A 20,084-nucleotide genomic window follows, 5' to 3' on the forward strand; every position below is an offset into this window, starting at 1 on the left:
TGTAATAAATTTCAAAAACTTAAAACGTACAGGACAGGACAGTTCTTCATTATAAATATAAAATGAATACAAAATGTGTTACACAACACCAGTTGTCCTATTATTTTAAATTACATTATTTTAAAATATAAAGAACAATCTCCACTTTTTAAGTGAAGTTTCATAGGGAGGTAATAATCTATTATTAAAAGGACTGTGAACAACAGACCACATTTAATTGTGGAAGGCGAACGACATCTGAAAGAAACTTGTTGGCTGGTGTGGGAGGGGTAGTCTGAATTAGTAGGTGAAGGTTATCATTGATCCTGATCAAATAGATAATAAGTAAAATCATTGATCCACAACTGTTGTCATTGATATCCTGAAACTGGCAGTGGGCTGGAGTTGAAATCGGAGATGGTCCCTCACATTTTCTATCAAGGAGACCGATTAGGGGATCTTGCTGGCCGTGGGAGTACGGTAATACGAATAGCCCGGACTTATGCGATAAGCGGGACGGGGAGGTAAGTTGCATTCGCATAAATCGGGGTGCAATTTTGCATATAAATACATACGAATTATGTTCACTTGGAACCAGAGACTAAGGAAAACAATGTGACTTAGGAAAAAGTTTAATAGAATCTTCAACAAATCAAAAACTTATATTACGGTACAGTATTATGCATTGCAACAATGTAAACCGAAATTATTGTGAAGTAGAAGGCTTAAAAAATCTAACATCATCTGAAGAGTCAATTTTTTTCTTCTTATTCAAAATTCCTCGTAGCACGCTAATAAAATTTTTATTCTCCGTTTTGTAGCAGAAATGCACATTTCATTAGTCTATTTTTTTTAAAATTTGTAAGCCGTTTTCAGTTGAACTGAGGCCTTCTGTCAAGTTTGCAACCGACATTTCGAAAATCTAATTTTTCACGGCCAGAAACGTCACAATTAATAACATGTTCCGGGCTATTATGCCGTGGTCGAATAGGTTTCACTTTTAAACCCGACGTTTCGTCCCCTTCTGCGGAGGGCATTTTGAAAGGGCATAGTAGCTTCGTTGAATGTCAGATTCACAACAGAATCGGACATTAAACCCCCCTTGAAAATGTCCTCCGTAGATGGGGACACAACGGCGGATTTTAAAGTGAAACCCATTCGACCACGGCATAATAGCACGAAATATTTTTTAACTGTAACCGTCAGTTGATCTTCATAATAAACTGGGCTTTAAGAATCTAGTTGTTCAATGTTTTGCTCTTGCCAACGCACTTCTATAAGCTCATCAGTTGCCAACTCCTGATTGCGTGAATCCGGTAGTTCTTGAATGTCGTCGCCATACACATCTAAATTTAATCGTCTGACTACGTCGACCATTTATTCAATCACATTATCTATCTGATCAGAATCTGGTGCTGATTCCCCCTGGACTTCGGTGGTGACAAAAAAAAATGGATGCAGATTTTTCCAGGCGCCATTTATAGTTTTTGTGAAATTTAATCCCAAGATTGTCCAATAATCCTCACGGCATTGAAAACATTGAATTGTTTCCAAAATTCATTAACAGACAGCTCGTTGTTTTGTCTCATAGTTTCATCTTGATGCCCAAACCATCGTCTCGTGTAGTAAGCTTTAAATGTTTGAATGACCCCCAGGTCCATCGGTTGAACCATGCTGGTTGTTTTCGGTGGCAAAAATGCAACTTCCTCATTTATTCCTAAATTAATTGGCAATAACGTTCGACCTCAGATAAACTCCTGGAAATGGAAAAAATAACACATTGACACCGGTGTGTCAGGCCCACCATACTTGCTCCGGACACTGCGAGAGGGCTGTACAAGCAATGATCACACGCACGGCACAGCGGACACACCAGGAACCGCGGTGTTGGCCGTCGAATGGCGCTAGCTGCGCAGCATTTGTGCACCGCCGCCGTCAGTGTCAGCCAGTTTGCCGTGGCATACGGAGCTCCATCGCAGTCTTTAACACTGGTAGCATGCCGCGACAGCGTGGACGTGAACCGTATGTGCAGTTGACGGACTTTGAGCGAGGGCGTATAGTGGGCATGCGGGAGGCCGGGTGGACGTACCGCCGAATTGATCAACACGTGGGGCGTGAGGTCTCCACAGTACATCGATGTTGTCGCCAGTGGTCGGCGGAAGGTGCACGTGCCCGTCGACCTGGGACCGGACCGCAGCGACGCACGGATGCACGCCAAGACCGTAGGATCCTACGCAGTGCCGTAGGGGACCGCACCACCACTTCCCAGCAAATTAGGGACACTGTTGCTCCTGCGGTATCGGCGAGGACCATTCGCAACCGTCTCCATGAAGCTGGGCTACGGTCCCGCACACCGTTAGGCCGTCTTCCGCTCACGCCCCAACATCGTGCAGCGCGTCTCCAGTGGTGTGGCGACAGGCGTGAATGGAGGGACGAATGGAGACGTGTCTTCAGCGACGAGAGTCGCTTCTGCCTTGGTGCCAATGATGGTCGTATGCGTGTTTGGCGCCGTGCAGGTGAGCGCCACAATCAGGACTGCATACGACCGAGGCACACAGGGCCAACACCCGGCATCATGGTGTGGGGAGCGATCTCCTACACTGGCCGTACACCACTGGTGATCGTCGAGGGGACACTGAATAGTGCACGGTACATCCAACCCGTCATCGAACCCATCGTTCTACCATTCCTAGACCGGCAAGGGAACTTGCTGTTCCAACAGGACAATGCACGTCCGCATGTGTCCCGTGCCACCCAACGTGCTCTAGAAGGTGTAAGTCAACTACCCTGGCCAGCAAGATCTCCGGATCTGTCCCCCATTGAGCATGTTTGGGACTGGATGAAGCGTCGTCTCACGCGGTCTGCACGTCCAGCACGAACGCTGGTCCAACTGAGGCGCCAGGTGGAAATGGCATGGCAAGCCGTTCCACAGGACTACATCCAGCATCTCTACGATCGTCTCCATGGGAGAATAGCAGCCTGCATTGCTGCGAAAGGTGGATATACACTGTACTAGTGCCGACATTGTGCATGCTCTGTTGCCTGTGTCTATGTGCCTGTGGTTCTGTCAGTGTGATCATGTGATGTATCTGACCCCAGGAATGTGTCAATAAAGTTTCCCCTTCCTGGGACAATGAATTCACGGTGTTCATATTTCAATTTCCAGGAGTGTATGAAGTCACGACCAAACCAGTTTTCAAAAAGGGAAGCTGTCACCCCAGCTTCATCATTCGACTTCCAAGTCACGGGCAATGCAGCTTTAGGGGCATTTTTAAAGCTCTTGGACTGTGATATGGATGATGCTAGCAGTGACAAAGATGAAGGAAGAAACTGAATGAAATTCGGTAACGGTGTGCTACCTCAAAAAACCAGAAGTCCGAATAAAGTACGAGGGCAGTTCAATAAGTAATGCAACACATTTTTTTTTCTGAAACAGGGGTTGTTTTATTCAGCATTGAAATACACCAGGTTATTCCCCAATCTTTTGGCTACACAACACTATTTTTCAACGTAATCTCCATTCAATGCTACGGCCTTACGCCACCTTGAAATGAGGGCCTGTATGCCTGCACGGTACCATTCCACTGGTCGATGTCGGAGCCAACGTCGTACTGCATCAATAACTTCTTCATCATCCGCGTAGTGCGTCCCACGGATTGCGTCCTTCATTGGGCCAAACATATGGAAATCCGACGGTGCGAGATCGGGGCTGTAGGGTGCATGAGGAAGAACAGTCCACTGAAGTTTTGTGAGCTCCTCTCGGGTGCGAAGACTTGTGTGAGGTCTTGCGTTGTCATGAAGAAGGAGAAGTTCGTTTTGATTTTTGTGCCTACGAACACGCTGAAGTCGTTTCTTCAATTTCTGAAGAGTAGCACAATACACTTCAGAGTTGATCGTTTGACCATGGGGAAGGACATCGAACAGAATAACTCCTTCAGCATCCCAGAAGACTGTAACCATGACTTTACCGGCTGAGGGTATGGCTTTAAACTTTTTCTTGGTAGGGGAGTGGGTGTGGCGCCACTCCATTGATTGCCGTTTTGTTTCAGGTTCGAAGTGATGAACCCATGTTTCATCGCCTGTAACAATCTTTGACAAGAAATTGTCACCCTCAGCCACATGACGAGCAAGCAATTCCGCACAGATGGTTCTCCTTTGCTCTTTATGGTGTTCGGTTAGACAACGAGGGAGCCAGCGGGAACAAACCTTTGAATATCCCAACTGGTGAACAATTGTGACAGCACTACCAACAGAGATGTCAAGTTGAGCACTAAGTTGTTTGATGGTGATCCGTCGATCATCTCGAACGAGTGTGTTCGCACGCTCCGCCATTGCAGGAGTCACAGCTGTGCACGGCCGGCCCGCACGCGGGAGATCAGACAGTCTTGCTTGACCTTGCGGCGATGATGACACACGCTTTACCCAACGACTCACCGTGCTTTTGTCCACTGCCAGATCACCGTAGACATTCTGCAAGCGCCTATGAATATCTGAGATGCCCTGGTTTTCCGCCAAAAGAAACTCGATCACTGCCCGTTGTTTGCAACGCACATCCGTTACAGACGCCATTTTAACAGCTCCGTACAGCGCTGCCACCTGTCGGAAGTCAATGAAACTATACGAGACGAAGCGGGAATGTTTGAAAATATTCCACAAGAAATTTCCGGTTTTTTCAACCAAAATTGGCCGAGAAAAAAAATGTGTTGCATTACTTATTGAACTGCCCTCGTATATCGCCGCTGGACATAACGACTGACAAAATACCATGAACATTTGTGGTGAAAGCGTCAAAAACGCAAAGGAAAGCACATATGCTGCAGATGACGCAGTACCAACTTATTCAAAGCAAAGATAAGTTATTCATAGAAATTTGAAAGATAAAAGTAACAAATTTGCACGTGACTTCACCCGGCAGGAAAATCATGCGAGGCAAACTATGGAACCCATGATTTAAATCCTCGACTCACCAGAGCTGCATAGACACCTGATAACTAGTCGCAAACTTTAGTCAGAGGTTACATTGGTTTCCTCACATATCGGCAGATGTGCAGTCTATATAACAGCTTTTTTGGACGCTTCAGTGTTTGTAAGACACCTATCTGTGTTCCTGAGGATCCACGTGTGGCGCGCTCCTAAGCGTGGTCCATTGTAAGTTTTGTAATGGGGAATTGGGGATGTCAGGCTATTAATTCTTTGTATATTTTATTCCATTTCACGGTGGTTCCCGTTCTTCTAACGGGGGACCTTCGTCCTTTTATGTAGTTCGTCCTCTACGAGAGGCTTTTGGCAGACCTAGAATTGAAGAGGATATTCTCTTGCATGCCATATACCAGGGATGCACTATTTTAATATGTTTCAACCTGCTTTAAACTTAATTATGCCTCCTTTGTGGACTCACATTTGAATGCACGTGTAGGGTTTTTCTCAGAATTTCTGTTGGTTCTATTCAGCTTTGATTATCTTCATCACGTGGATAAGTATTACTATTCATTAAAATTTTGCAGATGCATTGAAGATGGGACATACGTCCTGAAATCGGGTAGTGGTTTCCTTTTTAGAAATAATTTTTACAACTTAAGCAAAGTATATCACTGATAGTGAATAACAGTTGTGGTTTTTCTGTCAAGAGAAATGTGTTATCAGAAAATCTAGCTTCGAAAACATACAAATGACGGACATTAATAAAATTTATGACGTTAACGAATAAAGCATAACACCGGTGACAATGCATTCTGGAAAATGAAATTCATCAAGTAAAAATGAAGAAAGGAACTATTTCATTCAATATAAAGTAAACAATGGAAGATTAAATCATGAGCAAGTAAAAAGAGAAAACAGCGGACGAATGAACAAATTTACAGAACTTGTCTTTCATGAGTCGCACATGAATCAAAATCCAATTTCTAATATATTAAATATTGCAGATGTGTATTACACGTTCGGGAGCTGGAAGCAAAGACAAGCTTCTTATCACTAATCCTAATTATAAAATGAATTAAAGAAATTGCAACTAATATCTGTCACAGTCCCCCTTCTTGCCGTATCTCTACCATACAAAACGAATGACCCTAGGAATTTTTTCATGGCAGCGAGTTTACTTGTAGAAGAAGTGGGGCTCTGTTTTCCTCGTAAGATTTTCGCGTCAGTGTTTATGTAGTGCAGTAGCGATAGGAGCTGAAGCGTGACGTCTGCTGTATATCACTCAAGTGATTACTCACGTTGTGCATCAGTTATCGTCAAGTTTTCAAAACAGTAAGCGTATATTTGGCACTCTCTGGGTCCATAGCTGCCGCTGTTTACGATTTTGAAAACACATTGTGATTTTTAAGAGACACAAAATTAAAAGATCATATAGCCAGAGATTATTTTTGATCTTACACTCCAATTTTTGGACAGGAAAATGGTGTCCGCGAAGGAATCATTTTTGTGTCGTATTATGATTATGAGAGACACAGTTCAAAAGAAGCAGGTAGCTGGCAGCAGTTGCTGTTGAGGAGTTGAATATACACTCCTGGAAATTGAAATAAGAACACCGTGAATTCATTGTCCCAGGAAGGGGAAACTTTATTGACACATTCCTGGGGTCAGATACATGATCACACTGACAGAACCACAGGCACATAGACACAGGCAACAGAGCATGCACAATGTCGGCACTAGTACAGTGTATATCCACCTTTCGCAGCAATGCAGGCTGCTATTCTCCCATGGAGACGATCGTAGAGATGCTGGATGTAGTCCTGTGGAACGGCTTGCCATGCCATTTCCACCTGGCGCCTCAGTTGGACCAGCGTTCGTGCTGGACGTGCAGACCGCGTGAGACGACGCTTCATCCAGTCCCAAACATGCTCAATGGGGGACAGATCCGGAGATCTTGCTGGCCAGGGTAGTTGACTTACACCTTCTAGAGCACGTTGGGTGGCACGGGATACATGCGGACGTGCATTGTCCTGTTGGAACAGCAAGTTCCCTTGCCGCTCTAGGAATGGTAGAACGATGGGTTCGATGACGGTTTGGATGTACCGTGCACTATTCAGTGTCCCCTCGACGATCACCAGTGGTGTACGGCCAGTGTAGGAGATCGCTCCCCACACCATGATGCCGGGTGTTGGCCCTGTGTGCCTCGGTCGTATGCAGTCCTGACTGTGGCGCTCACCTGCACGGCGCCAAACACGCATACGACCATCATTGGCACCAAGGCAGAAGCGACTCTCATCGCTGAAGACGACACGTCTCCATTCGTCCCTCCATTCACGCCTGTCGCGACACCACTGGAGGCGGGCTGCACGATGTTGGGGCGTGAGCGGAAGACGGCGTAACGGTGTGCGGGACCGTAGCCCAGCTTCATGGAGACGGTTGCGAATGGTCCTCGCCGATACCCCAGGAGCAACAGTGTCCCTAATTTGCTGGGAAGTGGCGGTGCGGTCCCCTACGGCACTGCGTAGGATCCTACGGTCTTGGCGTGCATCCGTGCGTCGCTGCGGTCCGGTCCCAGGTCGACGGGCACGTGCACCTTCCGCCGACCACTGGCGACAACATCGATGTACTGTGGAGACCTCACGCCCCACGTGTTGAGCAAGTCGGGGGTACGTCCACCCGGCCTCCCGCATGCCCACTATACGCCCTCGCTCAAAGTCCGTCAACTGCACATACGGTTCACGTCCACGCTGTCGCGGCATGCTACCAGTGTTAAAGACTGCGATGGAGCTCCGTATGCCACGGCAAACTGGCTGACACTGACGGCGGCGGTGCACAAATGCTGCGCAGCTAGCGCCATTCGACGGCCAACACCGCGGTTCCTGGTGTGTCCGCTGTGCCGTGCGTGTGATCATTGCTTGTACAGCCCTCTCGCAGTGTCCGGAGCAAGTATGGTGGGTCTGACACACCGGTGTCAATGTGTTCTTTTTTCCATTTCCAGGAGTGTAGTTTAAGTGCTTGGTTTAGTAATCCCAGGTCTGCGAAGGGACGTTGGTTGGATGTGCGGTTCTCTAAATTTGCCTGGAATTAACGCATGTCACGGCTACTGAGAGAATATTTTGTTTAATTTTTATACATTGCCTCATAAACAGTTCCAGAACATGGCAGAGAGTAAAAGTGCGCGAAATAAATCACATCCTATTTTCAAATCGATGGAACGAGAAAGCTTGTGGGTGCAAAACATGCCAAATTGAGCTTGTTGATTTGTTTTGGTACGTGTATACGCCATTTGGCTTGGCAACGGATTGAAAATCAAGCAATTTTACACATAGAACTTTATTGGGATTATGGCCTTTGATGTCTACCAGGGTATCCGTGCGAAATTTCCGCAATTTTACAGTTTTAACTAATGACAATATTTGGAATAAATGTGGGTATGAAGAGAAAACGTCTTTAAAAATGAACTGAACGAAGTGAAATAATAATAATCATGAATTTATGATACATCCTTGTGTATACATTTCCGTGCACATAATTTTGGCCGGCCGGAGTGGCCGAGCGGTTCTAGGCGCTACTGTCAGGAACCGCGCGACCGCTACGGTCGCAGGTTCGAAGCCTGCCTTGGGCATGGATGTGTGTGATGTCCTTAGGTTAGTTAGGGTCTGGGGACTGATGGACTCAGAAGTTAAGTCCCATAGTGCTCAGAGCCATTTGAACATAATTTTGAAAAATATTCTTTAAAAACATTAAAATACCTCGGTGTAAACTATATTTGATTAAAGAACGTAATCTTCGTGTACTTTTTCTTTTTCATTTTCTTTAAGGTATACAAAAATATTAGTTAATTCAGTTACCCTTGAAAATGCTACATACCATTGTCCCTGAGTAAATATGGGATTTAGTAAATACAATCCTGCTGTTTGAAGACTTGCCCTATGTTTGCAAGTGCAATCTTAATACTGCCTTCTTGTCAATAGAAAAATAAATAAATAAAACGTGCTTGGAACAAATGGGGCCAAGTTTATCAATGGTATTACAACAGTTTCTCGGTGTCAATCAACTGAGTATTGATTGTAAACAGGAGACCAACGCGATACTGTCGCACTTTTATAGTTGTAAATAGTGGCAGCATTTGGAGTAAGTGTAGTCGCTCGTATAAGGGTAGTTGGCGGCAATGACAAATACGTTTCTCACTTCGGAAAGTATATTCATTTAGAAAAGTCAATTTTTACGACGGGCAGAGATGATGGACTGCCACAGTCGTCACGTATATTATCTATAATAATGCTGTACACAAATTATACAGTTAATAAGTTTTTGAAAACAAATAAAACGGTATTTGTAATAAAATAAAATGAAAAGGGAGTCTCTTATTCGTGATTAGTAAGCTTCGCAAAATATAGGTATGAAACTGGCCATTCATGATGGCCGTTTGCCTATAATAGATAAAGGTCTCTTTTATGTTAAAATTTTTCACAATTAGTAAGTTTTAGCTTCAAAATGATATGCAATGTCAGAATCTGGTTAAAAAACCTTTCTAACGATATCTCGTTCATCCGTGTACAATTAGTATGTGTTGAGCAAAAAGGGATGTTGAGTTGAAAAATAACATGTATGATTCATGGCAACAGAAGGTGATTCTTATTTGTTAGAAACTGCACATACAACATGATTATTTACGACGTTAAAATAAAGTGTACACCAATTGAATGTCTGCTCATTTACCATATGGGCTGTGTCTAATGTAGTTGGGTCGATTACTAGAATGCCAGAGTCATAATTAAACTTTACACGCTCTCAACTGTTCTTCATTAATAACTGATGTTACGTTTGTGGGTATTAAGGACTATGAGGGATTTCACATGTCATTTACCCTAACCTAGTTCATTTTAATTTTGTGGTGCATTCTGTATGACTGTCCACACACTGGAGGCAAGAAGTGCTCCAGAATTTGTCACACCGACCGTGTGGATTCCGTTCGTGTTCCTGACTCAGGATACATGACGTGCAGCACAGCCGAGCAAACAAAATATGTGTTCTCTCAGGTGCTAGTCGCATAGAGCCATTGAGACCCTGCACGGCGTTGAGTATGATACTCCAGAACCCATCGATTCCAGATCCAGACAGTCATGAGATCACAACCAACGCGAGCACCAATATAGCGGAACTATAATCACTCCCAATCCTGGCACTATCAAATCACGGCAAGTGCTTGTAGACATTTTTCCTTTTTGCACGTGACATAACACAATTTTCTCAGGAACAACAAACATTAAAGTGCGGTTTCTGAACGGGAAACGCGCTTCTTGAAGTTACCTTATATACAGAGAGCATGTGGCGTTGCTCCTACCTCCTTTGCGCCTTTTTGCTGTAATGCTGATCACTTGCAAAACCAAACATGTAGTATAATTCATGCCAATTTGACTTCGTTGTCCGCTGCCTTTACAGTGTTGCATTTTTAATGGGCACCAGAGAACTTACAAAAAATTGTTTCAACCATCAAAAGTACCTATCACTGGCTGCGTGATACGTGCTCCAAACACTAACACAATTTTTCAAAAACGAAGAAGACGACTTGGCGAAATAGTGGACTACTGGTAGTTAGACCTACAAATAACGCCAGTGTTTCTCAACCCATCTAATTCAAAATGCGGCGCTTCTAACTCTGTCTCGAGGGCGCAAATCTTTTTTCCCTCTTCTACGGCTTCTTGTCACGACTAAATAATCCACAACTCGTTGGAAGAGCCTCATCTGATAGCCCTCCCCTCCCCCCCCTCCCGCTGCGTTCTCCCCAATGGAACACCAATTCAGAGTCCTGACATGATATTCTTCCATACCAGTTAACGTACAGCGATATCCACATTTGTCACACAAGTCGTTACTCCTGCTATAACCTAAAAAGCACTACAACACTGTAATAAAGTATTAATCAGTAAGACTTATCTATCGGTGAGTTGTGCAGCTAACTTCTAGGCGCCAGGCAGACGTAGACTGACACTATCGAAGTTCGTTCAACGTATCTAGTACCAAATACGAAGTGAATGAAAACTATGAAAGCACGATATTTTCCAACAGCGCTCTTAAATCGACGATATCAGCAAATTCTTTACAGCACTGTGATGGATCTAAGACAACACGTAACGATTATAGGGTGAGCAAAAGTTAACATCGACTTATAAACACACCTCCGATTTTCACTTAACGTAGGTTTTAAATCACGGAAGACATGAAAACTCTACAAAGCATGATATTTATGACAACATTATACACTCCTGGAAATGGAAAAAAGAACACATTGACACCGGTGTGTCAGACCCACCATACTTGCTCCGGACACTGCGAGAGGGCTGTACAAGCAATGATCACACGCACGGCACAGCGGACACACCAGGAACCGCGGTGTTGGCCGTCGAATGGCGCTAGCTGCGCAGCATTTGTGCACCGCCGCCGTCAGTGTCAGCCAGTTTGCCGTGGCATACGGAGCTCCGTCGCAGTCTTTAACACTGGTAGCATGCCGCGACAGCGTGGACGTGAACCGTATGTGCAGTTGACGGACTTTGAGCGAGGGCATATAGTGGGCATGCGGGAGGCCGGGTGGACGTACCGCCGAATTGCTCAACACGTGGGGCGTGAGGTCTCCACAGTACATCGATGTTGTCGCCAGTGGTCGGCGGAAGGTGCACGTGCCCGTCGACCTGGGACGGGACCGCAGCGACGCACGGATGCACGCCAAGACCGTAGGATCCTACGCAGTGCCGTAGGGGACCGCACCGCCACTTCCCAGCAAATTAGGGACACTGTTGCTCCTGGGGTATCGGCGAGGACCATTCGCAACCGTCTCCATGAAGCTGGGCTACGGTCCCGCACACCGTTACGCCGTCTTCCGCTCACGCCCCAACATCGTGCAGCCCGCCTCCAGTGGTGTCGCGACAGGCGTGAATGGAGGGACGAATGGAGACGTGTCGTCTTCAGCGATGAGAGTCGCTTCTGCCTTGGTGCCAATGATGGTCGTATGCGTGTTTGGCGCCGTGCAGGTGAGCGCCACAATCAGGACTGCATACGACCGAGGCACACAGGGCCAACACCCGGCATCATGGTGTGGGGAGCGATCTCCTACACTGGCCGTACACCACTGGTGATCGTCGAGGGGACACTGAATAGTGCACGGTACATCCAAACCGTCATCGAACCCATCGTTCTACCATTCCTAGACCGGCAAGGGAACTTGCTGTTCCAACAGGACATTGCACGTCCGCATGTATCCCGTGCCACCCAACGTGCTCTAGAAGGTGTAAGTCAACTACCCTGGCCAGCAAGATCTCCGGATCTGTCCCCCATTGAGCATGTTTGGGACTGGATGAAGCGTCGTCTCACGCGGTCTGCACGTCCAGCACGAACGCTGGTCCAACTGAGGCGCCAGGTGGAAATGGCATGGCAAGCCGTTCCACAGGACTACATCCAGCATCTCTACGATCGTCTCCATGGGAGAATAGCAGCCTGCATTGCTGCGAAAGGTGGATATACACTGTACTAGTGCCGACATTGTGCATGCTCTGTTGCCTGTGTCTATGTGCCTGTGGTTCTGTCAGTGTGATCATGTGATGTATCTGACCCCAGGAATGTGTCAATAAAGTTTCCCCTTCCTGGGACAATGAATTCACGGTGTTCTTATTTCAATTTCCAGGAGTGTATAACAAAATGGAATCCGGCACGTATCGTCGCTGTGGAGCCTCTACTGATTTCCAGAATGACGAATGAGGCAACCATATTACTAGGGGCGTTCAATAAGTAATAAAAAACATTTTTTCTGAGAGCAGGTGGGTTTAATTCAGAGTTCCAGTGCACTATAGTTTCCTCAATCTTTAGGCTACAAAACCCTATTTTTCAACACAATCTCTGTTCAGGACGACGGCTTTACACCGTCTTAATAGGAGGTCCTGTATGTCTCAAAAATACCACTCACAACTTCATCCCTCAAAGCTACCCATTCTTCTTCTACTGTATTTCTTTCCCCCATTCCTGTCAATTGTTCCCTTATGCTCTCCCTGAAACTTTATACAACCTCTGGTTTAGACTAAATACCTAAGAATTAGAATTACGAACAACTTAAATTGGAAATAACACGTAGAAAATGATCTGGGGAAGGCAAACCAAAGACTACGGTTTATTGGCAGAATGCATACAAAATGCAGCAGAACTACTAAAGACACTGCCTACAGTATGCTTGTCCATTCTCTTTTGGAATACTGCTGTGCGGTCTGGAATGCTTACCACATAGGATTAACGAAGTACGTCGACAAAGTTCAAAGAAGGACAGCACGTTTCGTACTATCGCGAAACAGGGGAGAGTGTGTCACTCACATGATACACTATTAGGGGAAGACTTTATTAAAACAAAAGCGTTTTGCGTTGCTGCAGAATCTTCTCACGGTATTTCAGTCACCAACTTTATCCTCCGAATACGAAAATATCTTGTTCCCCTCCGATGTACATAGAGACAAACGATCATATTAAAATGAGGGAAGTCAGAGCTCGCTCGGAAAGACATAGGTGTTCGTTTTTTCCGGGCGCTGTTCGACAATGGAGTAACAGAGAATTGTTGTGCAGGTGGTTCGATGAACCCTCTGCCAGCACTTAATTGTGATTTTCAGAGTAGCCGTGTAGATGTAGCTATTGATGATGTATATCTATTGCATTCAACGAAAGCATCTTTAAAGTCCAATGTTGTTTTGCACAAAAATTCCGTCGAATGAAAAGTAACAATAGCTTACATAAAAATTCTGTCGTGAACAAAAGCAAAAGAATTTACGCTAGTGTGGATGCTTTTATGAGCCAACTCGTTGCATAAGGCTTTGACTGTCAGTTATTAGGTTGTAAAACAGCCGAGTTATTTTGTTATGTTAGTCTGTGAGTGAAATTTTGTTTTGATTTTTTGCTGTGCGACCATCTCGTACTTCATGTTCCTTTTCAGCGTGAGGGGTATTGTTCCAGCTTCATCCGAGAAACCAGAACAAGTACACACATTCAGATGATACCAGCAGACTATAGAAAAAAACCATTTGGCCGTTGTAGTTCGATAGAGGAAGTATACAGCGACTAAGAAAGAAATAAAGAATAATCTTTTCATTGCGCAGTGTCGTTTATGTGTACTACAGCGCCGCAAAGTAATAGTCTGCACAGTTTGACAGCAATTACAAGCAGTACTAAACGTTCTATTTTCTGTCGGGCAGGGGTGAGAGAGTGGGGGTGCGGTACAGGGATCAAGAAAAACAGAACACAGGACCTAAATTCCTGGTCACAAATACTACGCAGACATAAAGTTATAAGCAAAGAACACGCGATTTTTTATTAGAATCTATTAATTTAATGCATGTAATCTTACTGAGAAGCATTTAGTTCTACTTTCACCTTGTTCCTTATCAAAGCAATAACCAAACTCTTGGCCAATCATTGCAGTGGCTCCATCTGTCAACGAAAGTTTTCCGCAACAAAGGTCAGTTTGCCAGTAATGTTTCCTAAGCATAAAAATACGTCGTCGGCAGTAATCGATCGTGCATTGGCAATAAATCCAGAAGGTTCTCCTTCAAGCTCAACCCAGCGTCAGCACCTCTCACAAATACAGCAATCTGAGCAACATCCAAAGCGAAAGAGAAAAAAAAATCAGTCTTAATCTTTAGGTTGCGTTTCCACGTCGTGTGCCATTTCTTCGATGTGTCTGTAAACAGTTCTCCGTGAAAGGGGAACTGTTTCCGAAACCGATAGAGTCTCTGGACACAAGAGTGTTGCGGCAGCAACAAAACACTCTTTCAGAAATTCTCCATCGCTGAAGGGACACACTATTTTGGCTATTTGTGCAGGCTTTATTCACGAATAATATAAACAAATCAAAAAAAGTTTTGCATCACCCCGGTTCCCAGAACTCCTGAAGATAGACGTTGACTGTGGATATTGTATCACAGACACAGTCCCTTTGACTGTTCAGAGACGTCACTAAACCCACCCAAAGATGTAAACAGCTGTACATGAGCAGCGCCTATTAGACGGAGGGGATCGGACAGCCGATCAGTTCCAGTCATTTCACCAGGAAGGAAGGTACACGGATCGTGTTGTCTGTAGTGCAACCATGCCTAGAAGGTGAATACCGCGGTTCGATCGCGTCCGCGTGGTAATTTGTGCCAGGAAGGGCTCTCAACAACGGAAGTGTCCATGCGTCACAGAGTGAACCAAAGCGATGTTGTTCGGACATGGATGAGATACAGAGAGACAGGGAATGTCGATGACATGCCTCGCTCAGGCCGCCCAAGGGCTACTAATACAGTGGATGACCGCTACCTACGGATTATGGCTCGGAGGAACCCTGACAGCAACGTCACCATGTTCAATAATGTTTTTCGTGCAGCCACAGGGACTGTGCGCAATAGGCTGCATGATGCGCAACTACACTCCGACGTCAATGGCGAGGTCCATCTTAGCAACCATCACACCACGCAGCGCGGTACAGATGGGCCCAACAACATGCCCAATGGACCGTTCGGGATTGGCATCACGTTCTCTTCACCGACGAGTGTCGCATATGTCTTCAATCGGACATTCGTCGGAGGCAACCTGGTCAGGCTGAACGCAAACTGAAAAGCGAGTGCAGCAAGGTTTTGGGGTGGCATTATGTGGGACCGACGTACGCCGTTGGTGGTCATGGAAGGCGCCATAACGGCTGCACGGTACGTGAATGCCATCCTCCGACCGATAGTGCAACCATATCGGCAGTATATTGGCGAGGCATTCGTCTTCATGGACGACAATTCGTGACCCCATCGTGCACATCTTGTAAATGACTTCGCTCGGCTAATGTGGCCAGCATGTTCCCTGGACATGAACCCTATCGAACGTGCCTGCGATAGATTGAAAACGGCTGTTTATGGATGACGTGACCCACCAACCACTCTGAGGGATCTACGCCGACTCGCCGTTGAAGAGTGCAACAATCTGGACCAACAGTGCCTTGATGAACGTGTGGATAGAATGCCACAACGAATACAGTCATGCATCAATGCAAGAGGACGAACTACTGGGTATTATAGGTACTGATGTGTACTGCATGCCCGAGGCAGGATTCGAACCCGCGACCGTAGCGGTCACGCGGTTCCAGACTGAAGCGCCTTTAACCGCACGGCCACACCGGCCGGCGTGTACTGCAATCTCTAGCTGTATGGTGGTCTAGCTGTATGGTGGTACAACATGTGTGGTGTCACCGCCAGACACCACACTTGCTAGGTGGTAGCCTTTAAATCGGCCGCGGTCTGTTAGTATACGTCGGACCCGCGTGTGGCCACTGTCAGTGATCGCAGACCGAGCGCCGCCACACGGCAGGTCTAGAGAGACTTCCTAGCAGTCGCCCCAGTTGTACAGCCGACTTCGCTAGCGATGGTTCACTGACAAATTACGCTCTCATTTGCCGAGACGATAGTTAGCATAGCCTTCAGCTACGTCATTCGCTACGACCTAGCAAGGCGCCATTATCATTTGCTAATTATCTTGTGATGCATGTACCGTCAGACCGATGTTCACCAATTATGGATTAAAGTTAAGTATTCCAGAAGCTATGTACCTTTTTTGCTAGTATAATTACTTTACCTGTTCCAGACCTCACGCCAGCCTGCGTGAGCTTAAACGCGTGCCTTTCGGCTATCTCCTAGTGGCTTGGCTGTCTTGCCAAGTCACAACAACATGCAATGTGTGGGTTTCATGAGCAATAAAAAGGGAGGGATTGATGTTTATGTTGATCTCTATTCCAATTTTCTGTACAGGTTCCGGGACTCTCGGAACCGAAGTGATGCAAAACTTTTTTTGATGTGTGTATGAGTAAAATGACTTAGCCTAGTGCGCCAGCGCCCAGCGCCCATCCCCCCCCCCTCCCCTCTGGGGAAGCTTACATACGGTGCCAGTTACTCGTATTGCGTAACTACCAGTCTGACACACTCACATATTGTGTATGTGTGTGCGTGTGTGTGGTTTTGGGAACTTATGGGCGCCCAACGGCGAGGTTATCAGTGCCCTAACAATGATTAAAATAGACGAATGTGGATAAGAACGAAAACTGTCGTACAAGCATGCACACGAAATGACCACTCAATTACTCTATCGCACAAGCACTCCCATATGCACTAAAACCAAGATAGCTAGTGAAGAAATTAAAACAGAGGGAAAACAAAACACAGAAAAGCTAAAAGAACAGCACAGGTAAATGTGACTGGCTGACCACTTACAAAAAACTTGGGTGAGCCAGCCACCCTGTTGAACATTGAAAACATCTCCCCAGAATCTTGTTAAAAACGTGGGACAATTCACAAAACTTTAAAACGCGAACCGCATTCGTTTGATTATTGCATAAAATAGACTGCAGGTCCACCGGCAAATCCGCTGCAGTCCGCTGGTCAGCATGTAAAATGCAGTCCAATAAAATGCGGTGCACCGTGATCTGCTCGCCACAAGCACCACACATCGGAGGGTCCTCTCGCCGGAGTAAAAACCCATGCGTCATAGGGCTGTGGCCGATGCGAAGAGGAGTAAGGGAGGCCTCGCCCCTTCGACGTGGCTGGAAGGAAATACGCCACGGCCAGGTTCTGGGCTTCACGACACGGAGCTTGTCTGTCGCTCCTAGCCACTCATGTTCCCAGCGACACAGGACTTTATACAGCCACAGCGAGGTGAGGGCATGCAGGAGGTAGCACACCGAAAGACCTGACGGTAACGACACGCCTCTCTGGCTGCTCGATCAGCCCTTTCATTCCCCATAATTCCCATGTGCCCTGGTACCACTCACATATTAATAGCAAATTACATGACCAAAAAAGAGAACATAAATATATAAATAAATAATAAGATGTACAATATTAATTTTGACAAGTGAAGTAAAAAAGCCGGTTTTGTTCCTGAGTATTGAAGCGCCAGGAGTCAGGGCAAACTAAACCTAGGACCGTCTCCCTAGCCTACTCCTTCCCTGAATATCGGCCTCTGGGCGGTCATTCGTTCAAAGACGCCAAGACCCACATGGTTCCAGTAAGTACCCTCGTCGCGACGACGCACAGCTCTCTCGCGAGGAAGCCAAGTTTGAGGAATTGACGGGCAGGTGAAGGCGCCCGTGTCTCCCTTCTGTTCAGCGTCGTTGTAGAGAACTCGATGCTGCGATCCGGAATGCGCCGATCGCGCGCATGACCGACGGACATCGTGTTTCGCTACCTTTTGTCGGTGACACCAGTCAGTGTCGAGGACGTCGCCATCGATCTGCGCGTCAATGACGTGTACCACGCCGTCCTTCTCCGCCACGATGTCGGGCTTGCGGACGAAGGTGGGGCCCGACGGAGACGTCGAACCTTCGCTGAGTCAGCCCCTGTGCGACGTACTTCACGAGGCTCTGCTGGTATGCCCGCAGCCCTGGACGATGTGGTTGGCAGTCTCGACGGCGTTGGACATCGCTCCACACTTCTCCCTGTCACGGCCGTGACTCCTAAGGGCTTTCGATAGCAGGTTGCTGATGCGCGTGCGGATGCGCTCCACATAGTCGCCGCCCGACAAGAAGCGATTGGTGTCCTCGATCCAACGATGTTGATCAGGTGTCTTGGCCGACGACGGCAGGGCAGCCCTGTCGAAGATGATACGCTGGCGCGCGACCCACATCTCCCGGACCTGTGCGGACGTCGTGAGCAGTTGGCCTTCCCACGGTAGATGCCGCTCGAGCGCCGCCACGTCGAGGTGCACCTCCCCCAGGACTGCAGTGGTGACAGAGAGCCCGAGCTGCTGCAAGGCAAGGATTCTGTTTTGCCTCAAGTCGGCCCCATTCAGAGGGCAGATGGGATGCCAGGGCCTCCCTGGGCTATAGAAGCCTGAAACTAACCCAGAGGAGTGTCCACTGGGAGGCAGCTCAAATGTAGATGTCCACGGCCATAACTCTGAGACTTAAGGCGAGCCCATCATACAGGCTCAGGACAAGTATGTCTCAAAGTGAGCTGCCACTGCAATTTCAGCAGCACTGGCATGATGACACCCAGTTGCTCTTTGATGTGTCGCTTTGAATGGAAGAGACACCAGCCCAAAGAAGAAAACTGCAGCCCCAGCTAGCGGAAAGTCTCACCCACATGTAACGTTGGCATGGAGGTGTTATTGGCAGCAAAGGTGACGTTGGAATCGACCTTCACCTTTTTGTCGCGGCTAGACGCCATGAGCACAAGAGTGAAACACTTCCGTGGGTTCACATGCAGCACCAGCTCGCCGAGGGCTGCTACTGCTGTGTTAATTACGGATTGCAGAGCTCCCCTTCATCGAAGTGAAGAGCAGGATGCCATCTGCAAAGGCCACCGTGTTGATGTGACGACCCAACATTTTGGCACCTATGTGGGATGGCAGCTGGCCTATAACATAGTCAATGGCAAAGATGAAAAGGGAAGGGGACAAGGGATCTCCTTGCCAAACGTCCCTTGCTAGCCACATGGCTGGGAACTCATCCCTGCCTCCAACAATGACCATCGTACTACCCTCATACCATACTTTACACCAACAGTCACTTCACAAAAGAAATCAACACGTGTCACCTAGTGACAAACATCATACCAACGTCAACACAGGAAATATTTTACATTCTACCTGCTTACAGCGCTATATTATCATCTTGTGGCAGAAAGTGGAGCTTCTGGCCGCGGTGGTCTAGCGGTTCTGGCGCTGCAGTCCGGAACCGCGGGACAGCTACGGTCGCAGGTTCGAATCCTGCCTCGGGCATGGGTGTGTGTGATGTCCTTAGGTTAGTTAGGTTTAAGTAGTTCTAAGTTCTAGGGGACTTATGACCTAAGATGTTGAGTCCCATAGTGCTCAGAGCCATTTGAACCATTTTTAGAAAGTGGAGCTACTATTTTTTCAGCATATACTACTATTGCACCATTAATAAAAATACCTACAATGTTTCAGCGTCCTGCAATGTATACAGCCTGCACATTATCAATTGGAAAAAAGTCAGTTTAATTATAACCACCTGGTGCAATGGGCCTGAGAAAGAGGTATCTTCGAGCCTTGACCATCTTTCCCGGTGTAAGACAAGTGCCCAGCTGCACTCTGAAGATAGAGGCCTGACCACCGCCACCTCCAGTCACTGGCAGAGGCCTCTGGGAGGCAGAGGGTGGAACAGGTGGAATAGAGAGGGA

Source organism: Schistocerca nitens, chromosome 6, assembly GCF_023898315.1.
Source record: "Schistocerca nitens isolate TAMUIC-IGC-003100 chromosome 6, iqSchNite1.1, whole genome shotgun sequence".
NCBI lineage: Eukaryota > Metazoa > Arthropoda > Insecta > Orthoptera > Acrididae > Schistocerca > Schistocerca nitens.